Source organism: Bombyx mori, chromosome 18, assembly GCF_030269925.1.
Source record: "Bombyx mori chromosome 18, ASM3026992v2".
Taxonomy (NCBI): Eukaryota; Metazoa; Arthropoda; class Insecta; order Lepidoptera; family Bombycidae; genus Bombyx; species Bombyx mori.
This window is the reverse complement of record NC_085124.1, coordinates 1,063,801-1,071,596: the sequence shown is the minus strand read 5'-3', so window position 1 is coordinate 1,071,596 and position 7,796 is coordinate 1,063,801.

Sequence of the window (7,796 nt, the reverse complement as noted above, 5' to 3'; positions counted from 1 at the left end):
TCTACGTTGCTTATAATCAAACCTCCTTGTCTTCCTAGCCGTACACTCTTGACACAGTGGTCGTGGTCATGCATCAGTCGGATCCTGCGATACCGATGCTATCGCGATGCAACGCCATGCGATGTTTCGCAGAGTGAGAGCAATCATTTATGTTGCAGCGAGTCATAGATTTTATGAGGTCGGTCCACCGTGTTGGAGATCGTCCGCGAAATCTCTTACCCTCGACTTTCCCTTGCACCACCAACCGCTCAATGGAGTCTTCATATGAGTGATGTGCCCGAAGAAATTAAGGATTCGTATTTGGACTGTTGACGATAGTCTCTCCTTGATGTTGAGCTTTTTCAGGATCGAAGCGTAGGTATGGTGCGCGGTACATGTCTTGTATGCTTAAGCCTCGTTTGAAAATGACGTCATGGCATAGCTATGTCCTGTACTAGTTTTAAAATGCCTTTGAAGAGCTTTTTTATCGGCTCCTGTACATCTGAATTTATTAAGAAAGTCATTGAAAGCGCTGACAGAAATGCATCGATGCCATAAGTACATATTTTGTTTGATATTGTTACGCGCTGCGGTTCGGGATAAATAAACGCCCCACCAAAGTGCAACTTAAAACTGTATTTATCACTTAGAGCACACACAGAACACTTTAAAACTCTCAGTTCGTTTCTTCCACTTCGCTTCGCAACGCCTTTATAGTTGATACGACAAACCCTAGAATCATCGAGAACATTCCTCACATGTCGAGTACCTTCGATGTGTTTCCAATATATGATAATAGATGGCGTTGTACTTCTTGAGCGTTCTAGACGTTTGGTATTCGTTTCGGCTATTCGGCGATAGACGGCGTTACTCTTACCGGCGTAATAATATAAATAAAAAATATGTAAAAAATGTTTCTGTGTACCTATTAAATGTCAATTTCATAGATAAAGACCTGATATTAATTAGTTTGTTATGAAATTAATAAATAATTATTAATTATTCAAAATTTTGTTTGCTAAAATATTAATAAGTATTTAATAATTAAATAGTTCGCACAATATGCAGTCTCGTCGTTGTATAAGCGAGCTACAAAATCGCCAACCGCATTGGGCTTCGCGATCTTATCTGTCTCCGAAAATTGCCGAGTGGTAAAAAAGAGTAGGCGTCCGCAGAAATTAAAACCCAATTCCTTCAAGAAGAGACACTGATTAAGTTAGTGGACGGTCTCTTTGTCATCCCTCATCTGACAGTTCTTCTAACTTATAAACACCGTATATAGGCTACTTAAAACCACACGACAAAATCGTAGATTCGCGCGAACCTTTGGATTTCTTAATGAGAGAAAATCCTTCCGGATAACAAAGGCAGTAATAACACAGCAAGTAGCGAACATGTAAAGATTAGAGAAGGAAAACTCCAGGATTCGACCACAATATGCCCTTTCGACCTCATGTAATAATTTTTTACTGGTGATAGGATCTCTTGTGAGTCCGCGCGGGTGTATACCACCACCCTGCCTATTTCGGCCGTGAAGCAGTAATGCGTTTCGGTTTGAAGGGTGGGGCAGCCGTTGTAACTATACTTGAGACCTTAGAACTTATATCTCAAGGTGGATGGCGCATTTACGTTGTACATGTCTATGGGCTCCAGTAACCACTTAACACCAGGTGGGCTGTGAGCTCGTCCACCCATCTAAGCAATAAAAAATAAAATAAAAAAAAGAAATAAATAGGACAGATTTCATAGCGTGTTCAATCACTGATAAAGCGTGATTTTCCTCTTAGTATACGAAACAAGGAGTCGAAATAAATTTTGCATCAATTTCGGTGGAAACTTCACGATGAAATATCTTTCGGGCTCGCGGTACGATATGGCGGCAAATAAAATTACATTTGACGCGACCGTAACTTAAGCTGTGACGCTGTAGCTGATATTCTTACAGAGTAACGTCTAAACCAAATCAAACAAGAATACAACAATGAAGAAACAAAACTATAAGATACTAGCTGTGCCCGTCCGCTTCGCTGGGCATTTAAAATTAACATTATTATTTCTTACAAAGATTCTCATCATTAACGCCACCGCAACTGGTGTAGGGAGTCCAACACTCATAAAAATATTAGTCTATCCATTAAGTACACGTATTTTCTACATGGATACCAAGTTTCAAGTCAATCGGATGCATAGTTCAGTAGTTATAACGGAACATCTATAAAAACCACTGTAGATTTATATATTAGTATAGATTTTTCTAAAAACACATTCGTATTTTGCTTTATGATGCTACTGAGACTTCTTTCATATATATTGTAATTCTCAGCAGCCCATTTACTGCTTAGCAAAAGCTGAACAGCAAAATTCTAATAGCCTACCTAATTCTGCAAAAAAATCGCAAGTCACGCAATGTGTATGAACTCGTTTTGAACGATGCAATTATATGATCTATGAATTACGAGTAGTAACTGCGAATCTGAGAGGTAGCTTATTTGAAACAGATACTAACGTATTTCCTTCCTCCTTCCTTTTTTATTGCTTATATGGGTGGGCGAGCCCACAGCCCACCTGGTGTTAAGTGGTTACTGGAGCCCATAGACATCTACGACGTAAATGCGCTACCCGCCTTGAGATATAAGTTCTAAGGTCTCAGTATAGTTACAGCAGCTGCCCCGCCCTTCAAACCGAAACGCATTACTGCTTCACGGCAGAAATACGCGAAATAATGAGGATGCTCAATGCTGAGGATCGTGATCACCCTTCTGGATAATTTTCTCTCGCACGATTTTTCTTCATCTGTTACTGTCTCTGGCTTTTACATAGAAAAAGCACCGTGCATAAAACTAAAACCAAAAGAAACAGCGTACATTTTTGACAGACGCCCAGTTTAATTTGAATTACTACGAGTATTACCTTTTTAAGCTATTGCATAGCTTCTATTGCGGGCCTTGAGCGCGGCGACTGAATCAAGAAATTCCGTAACGAAAATAACCTGACACTTCCACTACGCCTATTATGTAGCTTCACACGTTGCGCTGGTGTAGTGTTTGTGAATAAGCGCACGGCGTGACGTCGCACTGCATGAGCATCATGAAAGGTCTGTCCATCTCTCTCTCACGCGGTCTAGCTTATGAGTGTGAAGGGGACAGTTAATGTTTTGCTTTTGTTAATGTTTATAAATATAGCGTGGTCTTATTTTTATTATTGTTTTAATATTAAATTATTATTGTCTAATTGTAATTGCATAAGTTGATAAAAAATGCTTTGCAATAGCTTTACCGCGGCAGTCCCCGAGTGCCACACGTCTTTTTTATCTCCGAACCTATTCGCTGGTAGCCTAAGAGGCTATTACAACTACGTTCGGACCGGTAGGTGAGCTCACGGGCTCAACCTGAGAGAATTTGTTAACACTAGCCCTAGCAAGAGTAGTGCCTCGCAGAATCCACCACCTGATTCAAATCGCGACTTACTGAGGAGATCTGAAGGTAGTATTACCGATTATTTGAATAATATATTTGACCTCTGTACACTTTTGCTGCCCACGGACTGCTGAAACTGTAGATCTAATATATTGGAAACGTATTATCCGAAAATAATACCTATGATTAATTTTGTTTTTGCCCATGGGTAGGTTTTACCATTTTGTCTGTTTCTAACGCATATTTTAATTTTACAGACGCGATAATCCGTTCAGCCTGAAGTCTGCGCGTGGGTTTCTCATTGTAGTAAATAATATCTCTAGCACCAAATGAATGTTAAGCGTTACACAACTATAATATAATGGAGTCCCCGAATCCAAATTTGGTGTTAGCTCCGACGCGTAACTTGAGTTTATTCTTAAACTGATATTGCCCTTGACTATATTAGACAATAGACAGATTGATAAATAAACGCGATAATTATCTATATATTAATACGTGGAGCAAAAACTTTGTACTCCTTTTTACGAAAATTGCGCGGACGGAGGAGTATGAAATTTTCCACACTTAAAGAGAATATAGAGAAGAAGTGCACAATGCTAATATTTTTTTTAAAATAATGCATAAAAGATACATTAAATCAATGAAGAAAACATTACACACACTACATACCATGTATTTGACGCACACACGCATGCATACTATTTATTGTCAAACTTTTGTTCTTGACGTCTGTTGTCAAATTGAGATTAAATATTGTTTGTCTTTGTTAATATTTTTTATAGTGTAGTCTTGGCGAAATTTGTGATTATAGAAGTATAAATACAATCATATTAGTGTACAAACTTACAATTCCAATTAATTATAGTCGAATTCCGACTACTGCGGGACCTCTAGTACATAAAAATATACTCTTTGTTTACTGTCAATTGGGAAACTTTTGTTATTGTCTAAAGTCTGTGGTCGAATTGAGAATAGATTAATATTGTTTGTCTTTAATATTACTGATCTATAGTGCAGTTTTGGCGAATACTGTGATTATGTTATCGAATTATTATAGTGCTTAACAATAGAACCATAATAATGTTTAAACTTATAATTTCAATTAATTATAGTCGAATATCGACTACTGCGGGGCCACTAGTAACAATGAATGCGTGTACTACTTCTATACTAAATATTTGTACATAAATCAAGTACATATAACATAATACAGGTGCTAACATATGTCGTAAGTGTTGTAAGCAGGACAGGGCAAAGTTATTTGACTAGTAATTTTTTTAAAACAATGTTATTATTCATACAGTGTATTAAATTACTGCCAACACTTTAGTAAAAAATTACCATGTGTAATTATTTAAATCGAATTTACGGTTAGCGTGATATGGACATGTGATGCGTAGAGAGGAGATGCATGTGACTAGAAGATGTATGGAAATGGTAGTGCAAGGTAGACGAGGAAGAGGTCGACCGAAGAAGACATGGATGGAGTGTGTGAATGACGATATGAGAGAGAGAGGAGTGAGTGTTGAGATGACGGCCGATAGAGGAGAATGGAATAGAAAAATTTGCTATCCCGACCCCACCTAGCGGGACAAGATGGAGGCAAAGAAATATTAAATCGAATTAAATCAAATTATGTGTGGATATGTTACTAAAAACATACAAATCTTAGACCGTAAAGATTATTATCTGTATATATAAAAATGAATTGCTGTTCGTTAGTCTCGCTAAAACTCGAGAACGGCTGGACCAGTTTGGCTAATTTTGGTCTTAAATTATTCGTCGAAGTCCAGAGAAGGTTAAAAAGGTAGATAAATACGAAAATGCTCGGAATTATATAAAAACAAACAGTTTTGTTTTTCCTTTGATGTGTCCACCGTCGGATGGATTCCTTTTGTTTGTTTTAAGTTTATTATATACAAAAGTTAGGTCTTTTATTTATCGATTGAGGGAATACGAAGTCTGCCGGGTCAGCTAGTTTATTTGAATAAAAATCGTAATGCATGTTTGTTAATTGCCAACTTTAGTAATCGAGAAATGTTCGTAACGCGAGCTTTTAATGAATTCGATTCTTGAAGAGTAACAAAAAGCTACAAAACAACTTACTCTGAGCTCATATTCTCTCATTGGCATCAGAAGCCGGATGTCGTTCATCCCGTGAAACCGGGCAAGTGCGAGGTGCAAATTGCATCCGAGCGGTTATAAGGTCACGTTCACAATACTCTGTTTTGTTATTTAACGGCCATACTAAGTTTTCAGTACGTAACACCACAAACATGGAAAACAAAAAACAGTAGGCAGCGGCTTGGCTCTGCTCCTGGCATTGCTGAAGTCCATGGGCGACGGTAACCACTTACCATCAGGTGGGCGATATGCTCGTCCGCCTACAAGGGCAATAAAAAAAAAACATGAGTAAATACGCTTAACAAAAGAGAGAATAAAGTCAGTGCTTCTCTATTAATAAAGCTGTTACGGCCGACATGGACATATAATATATAATGCTGCTATACAACTTGGGGCAAGAGGTTATAAATTTCCACATGAGATCATATCAGAACGCGTAACAGCTTCACCTGTGTTTCTTCCTTCCGTGTTTCCAATAAGCAGTAAACTATATACCTGCTTACAATACCTACCAATGCGAACTAAACGCGTTGCCCACCCGCAGGCAATAAATATGGAATTGTTATAACTTTTACCACATTATATAATTATTTCATTGTGGAAGTCATTCGCGTGCACGTGTCTACACAAGTTCGTGTACTGTGATACCTGTGGCTTTCGGTCATCATGTAACAAGAGGACGGGAAATTCCAGCTTCAGAAATAAAAATGAAGTCGCTTAGAGAGAGAGAGAAACATACCTTATTGCGCACCAAAACACAGTTAAGATTAGAAAACAGTCAACAAACAGATACAATTGTACAATACGCGGTCTTATCGCTAAAAGCAATCTCTTCCAGACAACCGCTTAATTTTCAGTAATTCTGGAAAAGATAAAGATACAGCAGGTATGTTTTGATGTACCATTATCAAAACATTATTATAAAAAATACATAAATACAATATATATGATTTATATTTCAGTATAAGTCGCTTAAAAGGCCCTTTTAATCTATGTATATAAGAAATAATTACTAGTAATAATATTATATTGTGATAATATGATCTACACAAGGCACGCTCTGTACGCGAATAAACTCTAAGAGCACTAATCCGTAAATCAAAACCTGATTTAACCAACAACAAAAAAACAAGCTTATAACAGTTACAATTTAATCAAACATTTTAAAAATACGAACTGTAAATACGCGTTTAGCCGCTGCGATATTCGGTCATCGTTCTCATCGAACCCGTCGCTTGCGACGAAGGGCTCGGCGAGTAAATTAACCCACAGACACAGCCCACTGAGTTTCTCGCTGGATCTTCTCAGTGGGTCGCGTTTCCGATCCAATGGTAGATTCTGCGAAGCACTGCTCTAGCTAGGGTTAGTGTTAGCAACGTCGTCAGGTTAGGACCCCGTGAGCTCACCTACTAGTTCGGTGAATCTAGAATAATCCCTCGTGGTTACAAGAATAGGTAGCAAAAAAAAGCTGCGATATCAGTAAAGCAACTTTCGTTTTATCTTAATTTTCTTTTTTAGCTGCGCTCTTGTTAATTTAATACATAATTTGTGAGGAGTAAATGGCGTCAGTTGTATACTTATATGAACACTTGCATTAGAATTCCCTTTCAATTTGTGGTTTTTCGCTCTCACACTTCACTTTAAGGATTTGTCTATCGGCAGTGTTGAGAGTCACTACATAGTATTTAGCGTTTGCGTAGTATAGCGTATAGAATTTAGAGAAGGCTCTTCAAAGACTTAAATATTTGGCGCAATTTTTAAGAAGTCGTCGTGGCCTAACGGATATGACGTCCGGTGCATTCGTGTTGAGCGATGTACCGGTGTTCGAATCCCACAGGCGGGTACCAATTTTTCTAATGAAATACGTACTCAACAAATGAATGTTCACGATTGACTTCCACGGTGAAGGAATAACATCGTGTAATAAAAACGAAACCCGTAAAATTATAATTTGCGTAATTACTGGTGGTAGGACCTCTTGTGAATCCGCGCGGGTAGGTACCACCACCCTGCCTATTTCTGCCGTGAAGCACTAATGCGTTTCGGTTTGAAGGGTGGGGTAGCCGTTGTAACTACACTGAGACCTTAGAACTTATATCTCAAGGTGCGTGGCGCATTTACGTTGTAGATGTCTATGGGCTCCAGTTACCACTTAACACCAGGTGGGCTGTGAGCTCGTTCACCCATCTAAGCAATAAATAAAAAACGAAATTGTCACATATTTTATGAGAGTAATGTGTAAAATTCATAAATTATCTAGAGTTTGTCATTAGC